The sequence below is a fragment of the Dama dama genome, chromosome 5 (assembly GCF_033118175.1).
Source record: "Dama dama isolate Ldn47 chromosome 5, ASM3311817v1, whole genome shotgun sequence".
NCBI lineage: Eukaryota > Metazoa > Chordata > Mammalia > Artiodactyla > Cervidae > Dama > Dama dama.
This window is the reverse complement of record NC_083685.1, coordinates 102,280,763-102,302,769: the sequence shown is the minus strand read 5'-3', so window position 1 is coordinate 102,302,769 and position 22,007 is coordinate 102,280,763. Positions and strand designations below refer to the sequence as shown.

Genomic DNA, 22,007 nt, shown 5'->3' with positions numbered 1-22,007 from the left:
GGCTTAGGAAACCCCAGATTGCTGGGCTTCACCCCCAGAATTTTTGATTAGCAGGTCTTGGTTGGGTTTGTAGACTCTCAATTTTGTACAAGTTCCCAGGTGATGCTGACACTGCTGGTCCAGGGACCACACTTTGGGAAACACTTCTCTTAAGCTCAGGGGGCCATGTTCTCCTCTTGGTGCTTGAATCTCTACACTTGGCCTCTTTTTGCAATGAGCTGCATGCTTCAGCTCATGGGTCCAGATGCAGGACACACAACACAATCAGGCCGAACTTTTGAATAGGTGGTGTGCTTCTGAAATACATTCAAGGGCTGCAGCTGTGAGTGAAGTTTAGAGAGGAATTCTCAGCCCAGAGCTGGCCTGAACACAAGCAGCAGGGTCTGTGCGGGTTGGGTTCGTGGGTGAGAGAATGGCTTTTATCTGTGAAGATTTCACGGCAGGAGCGACGCTTTATTCTAGGTCGTTTTGCATCTACTAAAAAGAGTGTCCCCGAGGAGGATGTTGGCCCTGGATTTTCTGGAGAATCTGTGCTACTTACATATTCAGCCAGGAAGAGTAAGAATCAGGGCTGCTTTAATTATGGGTAACATATTTCAGTGGAATGCTTGTGGTTTTCAGAGTTAAAAAACTAGAGTTTATGTATTCATTCCACCACCTACCAGCTGTGTGGTTTGAAGGAGTTACTTTACCTCTCCAAGACTGACGGTGTAAAAGGGGGACTCATCATCGGTCCACAGCTTGGCGGGAGGGTGGGCTGTGACACGTGTATGAAGTTCACACCATGGGAGTAGGTCTGCTGCGAACTCCGGATGCCTATCACACAAGCTGAGTGTGTGAGCAGGAAAGCCGATGATGGTGAGTGTGTGGCCTGAGACTCAACATTCCTGCTCTGTCTGGGGCCTTTGGGGCCCCATTTAATACAAGGACCTGAGCCAGGGAGCCATGCACACAAGACGCAGTTTGCACAAGTGGGTTCTGAGAAAGTCGATACAGCACATATCCTGAACATCTTTGTGATCCAACCACAGGACAAAGCAACACACACAAGCACACACACCAAAATAAACAAATACACACAAAAACCAGCCTGCCACTATTCATTGCCACAACTGTCCCCACGGTCCCTTGTTTAATCACCCAGTATTTGTTAACAACTGTCTATGACCTTTTCCTGACAAAAGGGCCATATACATGTACATGTGTAACTGAATCACTTTGCTATACACCTAACACTAACACAACATTGTTAATCAGCAATGCACTGATATAAAATAAGAATTTAAAAACAAGGGGGAAAAAAAGAAAAATTAACTGCCTTGATGGAAAAAATTTAAAATAATAAAATTCTGAATAATGAAAATTTAAAAAATACTAATATAATGAAGAAGGTTTTTTTAGGCAATATGAAATCCATAAACTTTGAAAAAGATTAATAAAACTGGATATATGAAAAGAAATGTTTTTGAATGAAAAAATAATCAAAGGCAAAGTTAAAGGCAATCAGCTCCTGCAAAAGGTTTTGTGACAAATATGACAGAGGCTAAATTTCCTAAATATGTGAGTAATTCTTACGAACAAAGAAAAGTTATCCACTGTTCAATAGGAAGAAATTGAGAGAGAGTATAAACAAAATATTCACAAAGAAAGAAAGATGATAGCTGATAAGTTTTGTTGTTCAGTCCTTCAATCATGTCTGACTCTTTGTGACCCCGTGGACTGCAGCACACCAGGCTTCCCCATCCTTCACTCTCTCCTGGAGTTTGCTCAAACTCATGTCCATTGAGTTGGTGATGCCATCCAACCATCTCATCCTTCTCCTCCCCCCACCCCCCTCAATCTTTCCCAGCATCAGGGTCTTTCCCAGTGAGTCAACTCTTCACATCAGGTGGCCAAAGTATTGGAGCTTCAGCTTCAGCATCAGTCTTTTCGATGATAAACGGGTGAGAAGATAATCATTCTTGACTAGACACAGTTTAGAAATCCACATCTTTAGAAATGAAAAACTGTTTTCCACCATGATGTTGACAAATGTACATAAAGCTTTGTAATGGAGTAATGGGTTCCTGTAAAGAAATGGTCCCTCTTCCAAAAGGCTGGTAAATTGTAACCTGTTTGAAGCCCAATTTGCTGATATTATATAAGTTTAAAATAGTCTTTGATTCTGCATGTCATAACGGCCTACACTTGGGTTTGGAGAGATTTATAGTCAAGTGTTCATTGCCACATGGCTTGTCATTGCAAAAATAGGAGACAACTCTATGTCCATTAAGGGGCTGGGCAAATAAATACATTATACCTGTATGCAGCCATGAACAGGAAGCAGATTGGTACTTATGAACCAATAGATAAAAAGAGAATTTTCAAATGTTTCAACAACAACAACAGAAAAATCACAGTGTAGCATGTTATAGACAGCATTACCCCTTTGTGAAAAATGGATAATAATATGGATATTATTAAAAATCGTAGCATATATCCACATAGTATGGATAAATCCACATAAATGTCTGTTCTACTGTATGCAAAGAGTTTCTGGGAGACTTAAGTTGACTAGTGTGAGAAAGGGACTTCTGGGAAAGGGACTAAGGAAATTCATATATAAGAGACTCACATTCTTTTGTATACATTTTGCATTTTGATTTTTTTAGCTGTGATATTAATTTTTAATTAAAAGCAGTTAATCAAAGAAACCCATATTGAATAATGAGTCACTGAGGTTTTTTAAAATTAGGAATGAGTCAGAAACCTCCCAAAGGCAGACATCTGTTATTAAAGCGTTCTTTCCATGTCTTCTGTCTAGGAACTGTAACCACTCCTCTCATCTGCACATAGAAATTAGTACAGGCAACAGGATCTCCACTTGCAAACACACACACACTTGGCAAAATTTTTTAAAAAAGGTTACACATAAACCTAACATTTTAGTTAGATGATTTTCTCTAGTAGGTATATGTGTGATTATTTTTTCTACGTATTTTTCTTTTCTCATATTTTGACAATCTTGTATTTTTCTTTTCTCATATTTTGACAATCTTGTATTTTTCTTTTCTCATATTTTGACAAGCTTGTATTACTTTTGTAAAGAGAAAACACAGTTTTAAAATTATTGATATAACTGAGGTCTGCACTAGATAAGCTAAATTATATTTGAAAAATAGGTACAAGATATATATTAAAGTGAAAGGAAATACATCAGAAACTATCAACAGTAGATAGCTCTTCCTGGAGAAGATTTTTCTTTTTTGTGTTTTCAAATTTTTTTGTGATGAGCATTATTGTGGTTTAAATTGAAAAAAAAACTTTAACGATAGGCTTCCCCAGTGGCTCAATGGTAAAGAATCTACCTGCCAATGCAGGAGATGCAGGTTGGATCCCTGGGTCAGGAAGATCCTCTGGAGGAGTGCATGGCAATCCACTCCGGTATTCTTGCCTGAGAAATCCCATGGACAGAGGAACCTAGTGGGCCACAGTCCATGGGATCTCAAAGAGTAGGACATGGCTGAAATGACTGAGTGTGGAGGGATAAAAATTGGGAAAATATCTTAAAGATATAGTTTTTTTTAAAAAAAGAACTGTCAGATTCTTTTTCATTTTGTGTAATATTTTTCCAGAAAGAATGAGGAAAATATTAACACATTGAATAAGTAACTTAAAAAAATCTGATTGGAGGGCATTCATTAGAGATAAAAATTTGAAGGAAAAATCTACATTGGGGAGTATCTTTACAGTCTGAGCTGCAGTGGGTAGCAATATTAGAGTTATCTGTATATAAATGTCTTCATATTGATTGCAATTAAATACATGAACACTTAAAGAAAAGAGAGTAAAGCATCAGTTACACCTAATAGAAAGCTAAACCTTTGTGGAGGAGCAGTAACCAGAGATCAAATTGCCAACATCCACTAGATCATCAAAAAAGCAAGAGTTTCAGAAAAACATATATTTCTGCTTTATTGATTACGCCAAAGCCTTTGACTGTGTGGATCACAATAAACCATGGAAAGTTCTGAAAGAGATGGGAATACCAGACCACCTGACCTGCCTCTTGAGAAATCTGTGTGCAGGTCAGGAAGCAACAGTTAGAACTGGACATGGAACAACAGACTGGTTCCAAATAGGAAAAGGAGTATATCAAGGCTATATATTGTCACTCTGTTTATTTAACTTATATGCAGGGTACATCATGAGAAATGCTGGTCTGAAGGAAGCACAAGCTGGAATCAAGTTTGCTGGGAGAAATAATAACCACAGATATGCAGATGACACCACCCTTATGGCAGAAAGTGAAGAAGAACTAAAGAGCCTCTTGATGAAATTGAAAGAGGAGAGTGAAAAAGTTGGCTTAAAACTCAACATTCAGAAAACTAAGATCATGGCATCCGGTCCCATCACTTCACGGCAAATAGATGAAGAAACAGTGGAAACAGTGGCTGACTTAATTTTTCTGGGCTCCGAAATCACTGCAGATGGTGATTGCAGCCATGACATTAAAAGACACTTACTCCTTGGAAGGAAAGTTATGACCAACCTAGACAGCATATTAAAAAGCAGAGACATTACTTTGCCAACAAAGGTCTGTCTAGTCAAGCCTATGGTTTTTCCAGTGGTCATGTATGGATATGGGGGTTGGACTATAAAGAAAGCTAAGCACAGAAGAATTGATGCTTTTGAACTGCGGTGTTGGAGAAGACTCTTGAGAGTCCCTTGGACTGCAAGGAGATCCAACCAGTCCATCCTAAAGGAGATCAGTCCTGGGTGTTCATTGGAAGGACTGATGTTGAAGCTGAAACTTCAATACTTTGGCCACCTGATGCGAAGAGCTGACTCATTTGAAAAGACCCTGATGCTGGGAAAGATTGAGGGCAGGAGGAGAAGGGGACAACAGAGAATGAGATGGTTGGACGGCATCACCGACTCGATGGACATGGGTTTGGGTGGACTCCAGGAGTTGGTGATGGACAGGGAGGCCTGGCGTGCTGTGGTTCATGGTGTTGCAGAGTCGGACATGACTGAGCGACTGAACTGAACTGAAACCTTTGTGATTTAAACCAGAAATGATTGCAAGGAAAGTTCTGGCCAAGGTCTCAGTTGCAGAGACGTGGGGTTGATGGGAAAGACAGAAAGAGAATGTAAGCCTTTAAAAACTTGGGTGAGGAGCAGGAAAGATGTAGAAGCAACCTAAATGTCCATCAACAGATGAATGATAAGGAAGACATGGCACATACACAACAGAATAGCGCTCAGCCGTAAAAAGAACAAGATAATGCCATTAGCAGCAACGTGGATGGACCTAGAGATTATCATACGAAGTGAATTAAGTCAGAAAGACAGAGACAAATACCATATGATATTACTTATATGTGGAATCAAACATAGGACACAAATGAACTTATTTAAGAAATAGACACAGACTCACAGACAGACAGCAGATGTGTGGTTGCCAAGAGGGAGGGGGTTGGGGGAGGGGAAGATTAGGAGTTTGGAGTTAGTGGAGGCAAGCTATTACATATAGGATGGACAACCAAAAACGTCCTACTGTGTGGATAGCACAGGGAACTGTATCCAGTGTCCTGTGATAAACCATAGTGAGAAAGAATATAAACAAGAGTGTGTGTATGTATATCTGTGGCGCTGCTGTACCGCGGGAATGAACGTAGCATTGTAAATCAACTCTATTTCAATAAAAAAAAAAAAAAACAAAACACCCAAGTGAGGGAAGAATAGTTCTGCTTTTATATTTGAGAGAGAAGGAAAAGGGGAGTGGACAGGGGGAGAAGCACAATCCATGAGAAGTTAAAATACGGCAGAAGAAAATACGAATCTCTACTTAACGTGCTTTTATTTCTTTAAACTTTGTTTAATAGCATGACTATTCATTTACATACTGATTAAAGTGCTTAGCAATAACCAGTCTTTTTGTGGAAGGTGCATGCTAGCACAGCAGAAAACCAGTAAAAAAAAAAAAAGGTGCAAGTTTTTTCAGTGCCACATTAACATTTGATTTTCCCAACCTTACTGACTCACTTGGCAACCACATCTTAATGAGCACAGAGAAGAAGTGATGAGGCATAGGCAAAAAAAAAGAGCTTCTAGAAGGCGCATTAAATTTTATGAAGATATGAGTATTAAATTGGCATGCTTCAGGGGAAAATGGAAAATAATGACACCATTTTTGGCAAATATATTTTTATTATGCAATATGGAAATGAACAAGCACATAGATAACCAGTATCCAAATTTAATGTGTCTACATTTTGTCACATTTGCTTCACGTTATTACTTTTAAGAAATGAAATGTTGTAAATACTGCTGGAGCCTTCCCTATACTCTTGGCCTGTACATCTTCCCAACCTTCCTCTACCAGACACAACCCCTGTCCTCCTCATTCATGTTACTGTACGTGTAAATTTCCATAGATAATATATACTATTGTGTGTGGATTTAAACTGCCTGTAAAAATGTCATCTTGTATCTCCCTCCCCTGAGTTGGTCTCTCCATCTCCTCCTGTGTTTATAGGACTAAATCAGGTTGCTACGTGGGGTTCTGTGGATGTAACACAACTGATCAATTCTTCCACTGATGTACATTCAGGTATTTTCACTTTCTGCTTTCACAGACTACACTGCTACAAATATTCTTTATCTCCATGTACCTCTGCTCTAGAGTTTTGTAGATAATGAAATCACAGAGTTTTAGGGATTATACAGCTTTGGTCTTTTTTTTTTTAAGTTTTTATTTTGTTTGGGGGTATAGCCAGTTAACAATGTTGTGATAGTTTCTGGTGCAGTCAAGAGACTCAGCCATATATATACACGTATCCATTCTCCCCCAAACTCCCCTCCTTTCCAGGCTGCCCCATAACAATGAGCAGAATTCCTTGTGCTATACAGTAGGTTCTTGTTGGTTTTAAATATAGCAGTGTGTACATGTCCATCCCAAACTCCCTTTCTCTTCCCCAATCCACCACCCTCAACACTGCAACCATAAGTTCATTCTCTAAATCTCACAGACTTAGAGCTTTAGTCTTAATAGACATTGCCAAATGGTTCTTCAAAGTAGTTTTACAAATTTATGACATACCTCTATCAGCAAAGTAGCAGCATCTGTGCTTTCCCATGTCTTTGTCAATTAGAATTTCACACGTTCTAATTTGTGCCTTTCAATTGGGGGTGAAATAGTACATCAATTTTGCTTGTTTTAGCTTTCATTCTCTTGATTATAAGTGCCAGTGGTATTTTTTTCATATGTTTATTGACCACTTAGATTTTCTCTTCTGTTAAATGTTCATTTTGTTTTTGTCTTTTTTGGTATTTTTAAGTTAATTTGTAGAATTAAAAGTATATTTTCTGGACAATTCTTCTTTGTCAGTTACATTGGTTGAAATATATTTGCCTAATCTGTAAACAATACACATTTTTACATTGTATTTCTTTTTGCCTATTATCATATGGAAATACTTACATTTAAATGTAATGAAATTAATAAAAGTATTTCCTTTCATAGTTTGTGATATTTCCTCTCAACTGAGGAACCCTGCTCTATCCTAAGCTATGATGATATTCTCTTACTTTTCCTTTGAAACATTTTATCATTTACATTGTCACGTTTCATTCATCTGTTCAGCTGGAATTTAACTTTGTGCACCACATGAAGTAATTCCATTTTCTTGCTTATAAATGGCCAGCTTTTTGGTGCTGCTTATTGAACCTGGCATCATTTTCTTACCCATTTGTTATGCAATCCCTCTGCCTTTTATCACATTCATGTGTGGTTGCTTGTTTCTGTGATCTCTACCCCACTGTTTCACCTGTTCCTAGATTACTACCATGACTTTATTAACATTAACTTTATAATGAATCTTAATCAATGATTAAACTCCTTCCCAGAGCTTCCAAATCTCTGCTGGTTGTGCTGCTTTACTTGTCCATATGTGTCTTAGCATCCACTTCTTAACTTCAGTGAAGGACGATATTTGAAATTTGACTTGAGTTGCAATGAATCATGGACTAATTTGGCTAATGAGTTACCAGACACTGCCATGCATTTTCAAATGTATACCTATTTAACTACTATTACCGAGGTTTGCTATATGCCAAGCATGGGTCCAGACATCAGTTATACAGCAGTGAAAAACGAAAATCGACCCAAAATTCTGCATTTGTGAAGCACGTGTAATGCAGTGGCCAAATGAGAAAATGAATAAACTTGCTATAAATTGGTAAATGCTATGGAGAAAATGTTACCGAGCTCAGGTTGGCCCGTTTATTGCTTAAGAAGACAGTACAGAGAGATAGGTGGTGGGTAAAAGGAGAGACAGCTTTATTGAGGAAGCTGGCAATCATGGAAAAAAAGGTGGATTCATGTCCCAAAGAACCAACTCCTTGTTGTCCATCAGGGAACAAAAGGTTTTAAAGGAGCATTTCAGGGGTCTACAAGCAGGGGTGCTATGTGCAACACAGCAGGGTCAGCTCTGACAATTATCTTGGAACTGGTCGTGTGTTGGTCTGATCAGTGTTATCTTGATCATTTTAAGCAGTGTTAGTCTTCAGTTCCTGGCTTCCCTGGTGCCCACAATGTGGGAGACAGGGATTCGACTCCTGGTTTGGGAAGACCCCTCAGAGAAGGGAATGGCAATTCACTCCAAGGCAATTCTTGCCTTGAGAATTTCATGGACAGAAGAGCCTGGAGGATTACAGTCCATGGAGTTTCAGAGTCGGACACGACTGAGCAACTAACAATATCTAATCTTCAGTTCCAGGGTCGGCTTGCTCCCATTTCCTTGAGGCCAGTTCTCAGAGTTGTGTAAGATGGAGCAGCTTATGTCACGGCTACAGTCTCGTCATCACCTTTTTCCATGAGGTGGCAGTTTTAGTATAGGTAAAACAAGTCAGGAATGGGCATCAGATACTTTTATCTATGTCCTTCAGGGAGGAACTAAAGATTCTGTGACTCTTGAAGGCTGATTCGGTGTTTTAACTGCTACCAGTTCTCTGGGTCTAACTGCCATCTTTGTGACTACCTATCACGACTCTCACTATCTCTATTCACCAATAAAACAGATAATATCCATAGATTTATGATGACCACTAGCTTAACCTTTTTTTCCCTCCAGGTTTATTGAGATATATTTGACATTCAACAATGTGTAAGTTTAAGATGTATAGTATGATGACTTGATGCATTTATATATTGCAAAATGATGACCACTATAGCATTAGCTATCACCTCTGTCATGTCACATAGCTGCCATTTCTTTTCTGTGGTGGAAACATTTAACATGTACTCAGAAGACTTCCCTGATGGTCCAGTGGATAAGATTCCAAACTTCCACTGCAGGGGGTGTGGAGTTCAATCCCTGGTTGGGGAACTAAGATCACATGTGCCCTGAGGCAAAAAAAAAAAAAAAAAAACAAAAACATTGAACCAAATGAAAATGAAAATAGAACACATCAGCTTAAAAAATTATTTTAAAAAATGTACTCAGTAATTTTCCAGTATTTCATACAATATCCTTAGCTCTAATCACCATGCTGTACAACAGAATTGATTCAACTTATAAAGGCAAGTTTGTATCCTTTGAGCAGCCTCTCCCTGTTTCCCCCACCCTAGTTTAGTCTTTAATAAACTAAAATACTAGTTGATTTCTAACCCTCTAGACTGATTTTTTGTATATACAAATACAATTTATTTTCATATATTATATTATGCTCTGCAAGTTTACTAAACCCGTGCATTAACTGACTGGATACCCAAATACTGAAACTTTACCTTGTTAGATATATATTTTTGTGTTTCTGTAAGTATTTTTGAGCTTTGTTCTGGGATCCAACGAATTTAAATATAAGAATACAAACACTTTGATCCTTTTAGGATTTACTTTGCAGGTCTAGAGTAGGGCTCCATGGAATTATTCTCAACTACTGAGGCAACTTACTGAGTTTATTACCCATTGCCCTGTGAATTATGATTTTTGTTTGTTTTGGTCTGTCTGGTGGGAACAGAGACCAGAAACTTCCAGCCCTTTGTGAGCACCAGGCACTGTTCTCTACAGACTGGTATTTCTTAAAGACAAAAACAAAGGGCTGACATTGTTTGCATGCATCAGAAAAATCCCATTATCACTTCTTTTTCCATTATTCATTTTCCCTTGTTTCTTTATTCAGAGCCACTGTGAATAAAAAGCAAGGTGAGAGAACTATTTCGAGAGCCCCTCACATATGCTGGGGCTTCCCAGTGGCTCAGTGGTAAAGGATCTGGCTATGATACAGGAGAGAGAAGAGACTCGAGTTCAATCCCTGGGTTGGGGAGATTCCCTGGAGAAGGAAACGGCAAGCAGCTCCAGTATTCTTGACTGGGAAACACCCTGGACAGAGGAGCCTGGCAGATTACCGTCCATGGGGTCACAAAGAGTTGGACACGACTGAGCACGTGTTCACCGATACATCACACATGCTTGGTCTCTGTGTGTGCTCTGTCACAAGCATTCATGGGTTTTGTTTATTCCCAGAATTTCAGGTCTGTGGCAGCTGACCCATGCCTTTGAGAGCCATTCTCCAGGCTCTCCCACCAACTAGAACTTTCTCCTGATATTTATCCTATGTGTTTCTTTATTAAATTCCATCTGAAAATTTGGAATTATACCCTTGGTACCACCCACAGATGTCTTTCTTTTTGGTTGTTTGTTCTATTAGCAGTTATCGCTTCATCAATCCTCCTCTTTCACTTGGTCTTCAGGAAAGCAATGTGGTTTGTATTAATATTTTCAACTGTTCTTCATGAATCAATACCTCACACCAAGTCACTTAATTATCTCCATTCCTTTTCTTTCAGTCCTCTGCTATTTACTATATTTATCACATGCTTCTCCAAACAAACATTTTTACGACTGTTGTAGGTGCAAATGAAATGGCTGCTGGCATTCCATAGGAGTCTCCAAAAAAACTCTTAACTAGTCAAGTCGGCAGTGTGGGAGACAGGAAGAGGTTAACATTTCTCACCAGAGCAAGAAAATAAGATTTCTGGTGCACAAATGAGCCAGGGCCAAGCAGTTGCCCTGGGAGTGGAATGAGGGATAATCCAGGGGAAGAAAAGCCAGCAGATAACTATAATTAGCACTCCTTCCCCTTGTCTGTGTGCTGTCAGTTGCTCAGTTTTGTCTGAATCTTTTGACCCCACGGACTGTAGACAGCCAGGCTCAGACTCTGTCCATGGAATTTCTTAGGCAAGAATATTGGAGTAAATTGCCATTTCCTTCTCTTGACCAAAAGAATTAAAAAAAAAAAAATTAGGGGGAGAAAACAGGGCAAGGTGGCAAGCCAGTGAAAAAGAAATATTAAAAATGCACGTATATATATAGAGAGAGAGTGATTAACTTCAGGTAATTATACCTAAGAGTCACAATGGTGGCACAGCAGTAAAGAATCTGCCAGCAATGCAAGAAACACAGGAGATGAAGGTTCGATCCCTGGGTTGGGAAGATCCCCTGGAGAAGGGAACGGCAACCCACCCCAGTATTCTTGTCTGGAGAATCCCATGGACAGAGGAGCCTGGCGAGCTACAGTCCATGGGATCAGAAAGAGTTGGACACAACTGAGCAACCTTGTATACCTAAGAGGCACAATAGTTATTATTAGATAGTAGGGTTTTGAATTTTTTCTTTTTATGATTTTTCTACATTTATAACATCTTCCATGTTTAGCGTTTACCATACTTACCATGACTTTTATAATTTTTCAAAGACCGTTTTGAAATAAAAGTATAAATGGGAGAGAGATCTTCAATGAGAATTTACCCTGCATTTGGGGGTTAAAAATGACTCTGCTCAAATGGTTCTAACATTACATTACAGTGAGCAAAAATATTCTCGCCCATCTCTCTTTGCCAGTTTCTCTGTTTTCATTTGGACAGACATTGTGCTGTGTTGTGCTAAGTCACTTCAGTCATGTCCGACTCTTTGCGACCCCATGGACTGTAGCCCGCCAGGCTCCTCTGTCCATGGGATTCTCCAGGCAAGAATATTGAAATGGGTTACCATGCCTTCCTCCAGGGAATTTGCCCAACCCAGGGTTGAAGCTGCGTCTCTTAAGTCTCCTGCATTGGCAGGCAGTTTCTTTACCACTAGCACCACCTGGGAAGGCCCCTAGACAGATCCTGGGCATGCAGTGTTTCAGATTCCACAGAATCACCCATGTCAGATCATCACACCAGCTGTGATTATGAGCAGTGTCCAAAGGTTCCGAAATGCTCCAAAGAGATCAGTTAACAATCGCTCCTGTCTCCTTTTAAGGAGGCAGTGCAGCCATTCCTGTGAGCCCTGGACCCAACTGTTTGATTCAACAGCTCACATGAAAAAAAAAATCACTCAGTTCCATGAGGAAATTTAAGCGCTAGAATATGATTTACAAAAATTAAATTGGCAAGAAATGTGGCAATAAAGTTGTCTAATGTATTCCAGGGTGATGGTGGAGAGATGATTTAAAATAGCCAAGGGCAAGAGCGATTTAAAACGGGCAGGCTGAACAGTGAACATTTTCGGAGCCGTCTGAGTCTTGGGTTGGGTGGACGGCATTTTAGTTCAAAGGCTGTAGTCCATTTCAGGGTTTGACAGGAAGAAGTAAGAGGCCAGCTGAATTCTTGCCAGAGGATATAACAAAGAATTCAGAATCCAATACCCAGCCCAGCTCACACAAAACAATGGTTCTTTTTTCCCTTGTTTGAAATGCAAGCCTCTCACTTTTCTGTTCCTACAGTTGTAACTAATGAAATCATCTCTGCAGAGCTCTTAACAATGGCTTCCCTTTCTGTCTCTGGGCTACTCTCTCCACAGTATTCTTGTGGCCACTTTTCCCAAGAACTCAGGTCTCTAAGGCCTGTTATAGTGGCTGTCACGTAAACGCTATGCACGGGACACACAATGCTTTGGCCACCTGATGCGAAGAGCCAACTCTTTGGAAAACACCCTGATGCTGGGAAAGATTGAAGGCAGGAGGAGAAGGGGGCAACAGAGGATGAGAGAGTTGGGTGGCATCATCAACTCAATGGACATGAGTTTGAGCAAACTCTGGGAGACAGTGTAGGACAGGGAAGCCTGGCGTGCTGCAGTCCATGAGGTCAAAGAATTGGACACAAGTTAGTGGCTGAAAAACAGGACATATTGCCCTTGGTTACTATCCTGGATCCTGAAGTGAGGAGGATGACATAGAACAGAGCTGGGATATGTAACACGAGTTGAAATGAAATCTTTGTGTTTCAAGCCATGGTTACTTGTGGTGGTTTTGTTATTGCAGCATGATTTAGCTAAAGCTGACTGATGCAGAGGAGATGTATCTGCTGTTGGAATGAAAAGATATTGGTAGACATGTGTCCCTAGTTCAGTACTTGGCATGCAGGTGGTGCTCAATGAATGTTTGAAAGAATAAATTCAGGGACAAGTGCCAACTTTGTCATCTGCATCACTTTATTTCATGTAGTTAAGGATGCACTGTGCTGCTCTGCTTGCCGTAGGTACTGTTGTTACGGGCTTCCTAGGTGGCTCAGTGGTAAAGAATCTGCCTGCCAGCACAGGAGACACAGGAGATGTGGGTTTGGTCCCTGGGTTGGGAAGATACCCTGGAGAAGGAAATGGTAGCCCATTCCAGTATTCTTGCCTGGAGAATCCCATGGATAGAGGAGCCTGGTGGGCTACAGTTCATGTGGTCGCAGAGAGCTGGACAGGACTGAGCAACTGAGCATGCATACAGGTTAAAACTTTTTTCTTGTCTCTCAATAGGTGTAAAGTAGAGAAACACAGGTAAGTACAGAGGACATCCAGATGCCTGGAGTCTACCTCTGGGTGATTCAAGTAGCCGTGTGTTCTGAACCAAGACACCTCCCTTCTCTGGACTCCGGCTTCTTTATCTGTAAATTAAAAGATTTACACTAGATTGCACGTGAGTTCCTTTTCAAGCCGACCACGTTCAAGTCCAACCACAGAACTTCCGAGGTTGGACTCCAGAAAACTGTAATGACAAATTCATCCACAGCCTCTCCATGTCTTTGGTGGGGCTCCATCTGCCAGCATTTCTCAATGAAAACCAAACAATGGTTAATTGCCCAGATGTTCCAAATGTCCAGATGTTTGGCATGGAGACACAGCTTGTGAATGATTGACTCAATTTGCTTCATTTTTCATCCAGACATTTTGGCTGGGTTCAGAGGCAACCTCTCTCTCCAGACCTGGGAGAGAATCTTACACTCATGCATGTGAGGACCTGAAGTGAAGACTGAGAGGAAAGTATGGATTCTCAGCTCTTTTTTCCATGTACAGATTAAAGCTGAGACTTCTTATAGATAAGAGGGCCAGATACATTTCATGCCATCCCTTCAGTTCTTCTGCTTTCATCTCTCCGTCTGAATGTAAGATTCATGACGCTAGATTCTGTCAGCCCCTAGGAAATGGAGTGAGTAATGAAGTCAACAGGAAGATCCCTTCAGCCCAGACACCAGGTGAGTCAAAGTAACAGATAAAAAAGGAACAAACATCTGAAAGCCATCTCTCTCCTGTGGTCATTCCTCTTTCTGCTCTCTCTGCGAAATTATCTGCAAGCATGCCTCAAAGCTCATTTCCTTATCTAGAATTCTTCTTATTTATCATCTTCAGAAATATATCTATTTCCATAAATCAGTAATCATCTCATTGTAAGTGTGGAGGGAGGAGGGGAATGTAGCTAATATGTCCAGACTCTGAACTTTGTCTTCATGTCCTTGTAGGGAAATTATTGCCACTATTAAAATAATTTTCAAACACCCACAAAAAGTGATGTAATGGTGAAGCCTAATATGGTTGTATTTTTTGGTGAAAGTAAATATTGTAAAATTATGTCAAGATGGAAAATGAAGAAAGGCCATTCATGAATTTAACAAATATTCTTTGATCCCTATGCCAGTGTGCCTGCTTAGTAAGTTAGGACTATCCTGCTAAATAACAAACTGTCCCAAACCCAGCGTTTAATGAAATCAGTAGTATTTAGCATGTGATTCTGAAGGGCAGCAATTTGAGCGGGTCTCGGGTGGGCGGTTCTAGTCTTGGCTGGGGTCATTTATGCAAGTGTGGTCAGTTGTCTTGTGAGCTGGGACCAGCGCATCTTTGACAACCTCCAGTGGTAAAGAAGCCTCCTGCCAATGCAGGAGATGTAAGAGACTTTGGTTCAATCCCTGGGTAGGGAACATCCCTTAGAGGGGAGAATGGCAACCCACTCCAGTATTTTTGCTTGGAGATTCCACAGATAGAGGAGCCTGGTAGGCTACAGTGAAAGGGTCACAAAGAGTTGGACACGACTGAAGTGAATTAGCATGCATGCGTTCAAGCAATGGGAAATAGTCTCCCATCTCCCTGCTAGTTATCAAGGCTGGTTCTCAAGTGACAGGCAGTAGTCTGAGAGAGCATGTGAGAGTGTGAGGTCTCTTAGGCATGGAAATGACACAGCATCCCTTCCATCATATCTTAGGGTCAAAAGAAATCAAATTAGCCTAGATTCAAGGAATAAAGAAATAGACTCAACATTTTGATGGGCAGAGCTGCAAAATCAAATTACAAAGAGTAGATATACACAGAGAGTGAAGAATTGGGACCATTCTTACAAGCAGCCTATTCCCCACCCTTCCAGATGCATTTTCTCTACCATTATACACTCTCACTTCTGTCCCAGGAGGCTGGTCCATATGGGCTACCTCACTGTCTTCTGACTGGGTGTAGCCAGTGGGCAATCACAGACAGGGAAGACAAGAAGGAAGGGAGGGGATTGATTGCATGGCTCCCTCAGCTGGCTTTTGACCTTGACAAAGGTCAGTGTTCCTCTCAAGACAACCATCAGAGATAATGAGCAAAGCAAAGCAGGAAAAGAAGGATTTGGGGTACAGCAACACCATGCCAGGCAGAAGGACTCTGGTGTAGTCAAGACTCTTCCATCAACCTCTGGTTCTTTATTCACAGATCTGTGGGCTTCCCAGGTGGCGCAGTGGTAAAGAATTTGCCTGCCAATGCAGAAGACCCAAGAGACCCAGGTTTGATCCCTGGGTCAAGAAGATCCCCTGGAAAAGGAAATGGCAACACACTCCCGTATTCTTGCCTACGAAATTCCAAGGACAGAGGAGCCTGGCAGGCTACAGTCCATGGCATCCCAAAGAGTAGGACACAACGGAGCAACTAACACCACACTACACCACAAAATAGAAACCTAATTCAGACAGGATGGTTAGGAAAGACCTCTGTAAAGAAGTGATATTTATTCTGAGACACAGAAGCAGAGTTGATACTAGTAGTTAGTAGTTAGCGTGTAGTAGTTAGTAATTAGTACTAGTAGTTAGCATGATGTGGGGGTTAGCGTGTTTGAGAAGAGAGGGAGGATCGAAATACAGAGTCCTCGGAACAGGTAAGAGCCAGATCTCACGATGACGGCAAACTTTGGACTTTGGCTTTTATTCGAAGCATGAACAGAAACCACCCAAGAGGTCAGAGCAGTCCTTGATGGTCAGGGAGCTGAGGAAGGGGATTCAAGGACCAAGAAAGGCAATTTCATGACTAACAAATGACACCACATAGATTAAGTTCTTAGCAGAGTGTCAGGTATGTAGAAAGTGTTGAATAAACACTCGGCATTATTATTTTTACGTATCATTCATTGGAAAACAATGTACACTCTTGGAGGTTCTGCTGCCTCCCTTGCAGAACAGGGATAATATCCACCCTCCGAGTGTGAACACAGGACAGGAACCATATCATAAACCAGGAAGCATAGATCATTTTTGCTCCCGGATGGAAATAGCCAACGGTTGGTCCTATTTCTCTTTCATCTTGAGAATATTTTGACTGGCATGGAGACGGCTCTGGGCTCTCTGAAAGTGAACCAGCGTGTGTGAGCAGCTTAGCTGGGGAAGTGCCACTGTCTTCCCTTGCTTCGACACAAGTCCTTCTTCCGAATACTCCCCGGACCTTCTGCGTGTGAGTAGAGGTGTCTGCCAGGAATTGCACAGTGAGCATTCAGCCCGGGTGCACATGCTTTGGCGTCTTTCCCGCCCCCATTGCCAAAACAGCCAAACCTGAAATGTAGAGGCACCGCAGGTTTAACGACCCACTGATGGAAGCTTTTAGAAATGTGTGGTTTCTCTTTGTGCCAACGGGCTGTTTTTCCTCTGGTCCCCGTTTGCTGCAGGTGGTCCATTTAATTGAACTTCCAGCCACTACCTTCTGCTTTGATTTGGGGAAGTTACTTGTCTTCTCTGTACATTTCAAATTCCAGGATCCTTTACATTTCCTGTGTTTTTCTTCTTTTCCCCTCGTCCCCCTGCCCTTGAACTGCAGTGCAAAAAAAAAAAAAAAAAAGATTAAAAAAAATCCTACAGAATAAAAAATTTTCCACGAGTCTGAGCTGAATCTGGCATCATTTATACCTGAACAGCTATAGTTGACTCTGTGGCCGGAAATGGTTTGCTTCAACACCTGAGGTCTTTTTTTTTGTTTTTTGAATGACCTTGTTTTAATGGTCCGATTTGAACAAATCCTGAATTCTTGCTGAAAGGCATGCATGAGACACCTCATTTCTCTAACTGGTGACAGGAGTTTATGAAGTCTGGGCTGGTGCAGTGACGCAAAATTAAAGAAAGGAATAGAAATTTTCAGTTTGGTCAAGCCCCAGCAGGGGTGAAGCTCAGGGCTCACACACCATCCCTGTGATTAGGAGAAGAAGCCTTCCCAGAGAAGGTGGTGCTTCAAATCAGCAGCTAGAGAATGAGAAGGTGTGTATCTGGGAAGACCTTCCAGATACAAGAAGGGGCATGAAGGCAGATTGGCTGTCAGCAGACCAAGGAGGCTTTGTGTAGATTGTCTTGAAAGGAACCGAAAAGCACGTTCAAGGTGAAGGAATGTGGACAGCCTGTCAGGGCCCACGACCTGATGCAGGACTCAGGTAAGAATCCACCCCGTGCCCAGGTGTGCATGCAAAAGTGTGATGGTGTACACACAGGTGCACATTAGTAACGTTAGTCTTAAGCTCCACACTGGTGTTTCAGAGACAAGCAGGCATCAGACAGACAATTCACTTCACCATTCCCTTAGGATCTTGAAGGACATAGCAGTAGCACTTTCTGGAGGTTTGGGGGAAGAAAAGCAGGACTTAACAAGGAAGGCACCTTCTGGGCTGAAACACCCTGTCCACTGCAGGAATTTCAGTTTTCCCAGGGAGCAGTGAGCTGCTATGATGGGGAGGAAGAAACACTTAACATCTCCAAGCCTCGTTGTTCTCATCTGTGAAATGGGTCCTGTTGGGGTGCCTTCAGTCAGAATGGGAGAGTATTTTTAACTCCTCAAGACTAGGGGGCATGAACTCAGGTCATCTATTTAGTTCAGTTCAGTTTGGTCACTCAGTCATGTCCGTCTCTTTGTGACACCATGGACTGCAGTACGCTGGGGTTCCCTGTTCATCACGAACTCCCGGAGCTTACCCAAACTTATGCCCATTGAATTGGTGATGCCATCCAATCATCTTATCCTCTGTTGTCCCCTTCTCTTCCTGCCTTCAATCTTTCCCAGCATCAGGGTCTTTTCAAATGAGTCAGCTCTTTGCAACAGGTGGCCAAAGTATTGGAGTTTCAGCTTCAGCATCAGTTCTTCCAGTGAATAATCAGGACTGATTTCCTTTAGGATGGACTGGTTGGATCTCCTTGCTGGCCAAGGGACTCTCAAGAGTCTTCTTCAATACCACAGTTCAAAAGCATCAATTCTTTGGTGCTCAGCTTTCTTTATAGTCCAACTCTCACATAAATACATGACTACTGGAAAAATCAAAGCTTTGACTAGATGGACTTTTGTTGGCAAAGAAATGTCTCTGCTTTTTAATATGCTATCTAGGTTGGTCACAGTTTTTCTTCCAAGGAGCAAGCATCTTTTAATTTCATGGCTGCAGTCACCACCTGCAGTGATTTTGGAGCCCAAGAAAATAAAGTCTGTCACTGTTTCCACTGTTTCCCCATCTATTTGCCATGAAGTGATGGGACCAGATGCCATGATCTTAGTTTTCTGAATGTTGAATTTTAAGACAATTTTTTCACTCTCCTTTCACTTTCATCAAGAGGTTCTTTAGTTCTTCACTTTCTGCCATAAGTGTGGTATCATTTGCACATCTGAGGTTATTGATATTTCTCCCAGCAATCTTGATTCCAGCTCGTGCTTCATCCAGTCCATCACGATGTACTCTGCATATAAATTAAATAAGCAGGGTGACAATATACAGCCTTGATGTACTCCTTTTCCTATTTGGAACCAGTCTGTTATTCCATGTCCAGCTGTAACTATTGCTTCTTGACCCGCATACAGATTTCTTAGGAGGAAGGTCAGGGGGTCTGGTATTCCCACCTCTTTCAGAATTTTCCACAGTTTGTTGTGATCCACACAGTCGAAGGCTTTGACATAGTCAATAAAGCAGAAGTAGATGTTTTTCTGGAACTCTCTTGCTTTTCAGTGATCCAACGGATGTTGGCAATTTGATCTCTGGTTCCTCTGCCTTTTCTAAATCCAGCTTGAACATCTGGAAGTTCATAGTTCACTTACCATTGAAGCCTGAGTTGGAGAATTTTGAGCATTACTAGCGTGTGAGATGAGTGCAACTGTGTGGTAGTCTGAGCATTCTTTGGCATTGCCTTTCTTTGGGATTGGAATGAAAACTGATCTTTTCCAGTCCTGTGGCCGCTGCTAAGTTTTCCAAATTTGCTGGCATATTGAGTGTAACACTTTCAGAGCATCATCTTTCAGGATTTGAAATAGCTCAGCTGGAATTCCATCATCTCCACTAGTTTTGTTTGTAGTGATGCTTCCTAAGGCCTACTTGACCTCACATTCCAGGATGTCTGGTTCTAGGTGAGTGATCACACCATTGTGATATTACTATCTACCTATTAGTCCTATTAGGTCACCTATTGCTTCAAGTCAACCTGTTGGTTCAGGTCACAGAGTGAAACCTCTCTCCCTCTTACCTAGCATCACCTCTCCCCTCTGCTGGCTGCCTGTAGACACAGTGTCATGTGAGGGGTTTTTCTGTTGAGCTTCTGATGCCTGAGGCTCTCAGGCTTGTGGACGGAGCATCAGAACATCCAAAGACCTCATAGGAGAGCCTGGGTGTACAGGCATGCTAAGTCACTTCAGTTGTGTTGGATTTCTTATGACCGTATGGACTGTAGCCCACTAGGCTCCTCTGTCCATGGGATATCCCAGGCAAGAATACTGGAGTGGGTTGCCATGCCTTCCTCCAGCGGATCTTCCTGACCCAGGGATCAAACTCGCATCTCTTATGTCTCCTGCATCAGCAGGTGGGGTCTTTACCACCAGTGCCACTTGGGAAGCCCATATGACATGTAGCACTAAGGAAGCAGTGATATGTTAAGTATTTCAGCTAATGAATGAATGGAGAATATGACTGTCACCATTTTGTAAACACCCACAAATTAATTTGGGTGCAGTTTAAATTTACTCCCTCTGGATCTAACTGCTTGTTTACACAAAATGCATGGTTCCTTTTAAAGACACTATGGGGTGCTTGCTTCAGCAGCACATATACTAAAATTGGAACGATACAGGGAATATTAGCATGGCCCCTGCGCAAGGATGACACGCAAATTTGTGAAGCGTTCCATATTTTTAGACAACCTCTTTAACAAGTGGTGCTGGGAAAACTGGTCAACCACTTGTAAAAGAATGAAACTAGAACACTTTCTAACACCATACACAAAAATAAACTCAAAATGGATTAAAGATCTAAATGTAAGACCAGAAACTATAAAACTCCTAGAGGAGAACATAGGCAAAACACTCTCCAACATAAATCACAGCAGGATCCTCTATAACCCACCTCCCAGAATATTGGAAATAAAAGCAAAAATAAACAAATGGGACCTAATGAAACTTAAAAGCTTTTGCACAACAAAGGAAACTATACGCAAGGTGAAAAGACAGCCCTCAGATTGGGAGAAAATAATAGCAAACGAAGCAACAGACAAAGGATTAATCTCAAAAATATACAAGCAACTCCTTCAGCTCAATTCCAGAAAAATAAATGACTCAATCAAAATATGGGCAAAAGAACTAAACAGACATTTCTCCAAAGAAGACATACAGATGGCTAACAAACACATGAAAAGATGCTCAACATCACTCATTATCAGAGAAATGCAAATCAAAACCACAATGAGGTACCATTACATGCCAGTCAGGATGGCTGCTATCCAAAAGTCTACAAGCAATAAATGCTGGAGAGGGTGTGGGGAAAAGGGAACCCTCTTACACTGTTGGTGGGAATGCAAACTAGTATAGCCGCTATGGAGAACAGTGTGGAGATTTCTTAAAAAACTGGAAATAGAACTGCCATATGACCCAGCAATCCCACTTCTGGGCATACACACCAAGGAAACCAGATCTGAAAGAGACACGTGCACCCCAATATTCATTGCAACACTGTTTATAATAGCCAGATCATGGAAGCAACCTAGATGCACACCAGCAGATGAATGGATAAGGAAACTGTGGTACATATATACCATGGAATATTACTCAGCCATTAAAAAGAATTCATTTGAATCAGTTCTAATGAGATGGATGAAACTGGAGCCCATTATACAGAGTGAAGTAAGCCAGAAAGATAAAGACCATTACAGTATACTAACACATATATATGGAATTTAGAAAGATGGTAATGATAACCCTATATGCAAAACAGAAAAAGAGACACAGATGTACAGAACAGACTTTTGGACTCTGTGGGAGAAGGCGAGGGTGGGATGTTTCGAGAGAACAGCATCGAAACATGTATACTATCAAGGGTGAAACAGATTACCAGCCCAGGTTGGATGCATGAGACAAGTGCTCGGGCCCTGGTGCACTGGGAAGACCCAGAGGGATCGGGTAGAGAGGGAGGTGGGAGGGGAGATCGGGATGGGGAATACATGTAAATCCATGGCTAATTCATGTCAATGTATGACA

At 41.4% G+C, this 22,007-nt stretch overlaps 1 non-coding gene across 1 annotated transcript; it reads left to right on the top strand.

Annotated features, from left to right (window-relative positions):
- Positions 1 to 20,564: 20,564 nt before the first annotated feature.
- Positions 20,565 to 20,671, top strand: LOC133058057 (U6 spliceosomal RNA). The gene has a single exon (XR_009693182.1). It is a non-coding gene; the product is annotated as a U6 spliceosomal RNA (small nuclear RNA).
- The last annotated feature ends 1,336 nt before the right edge of the window (positions 20,672 to 22,007 follow it).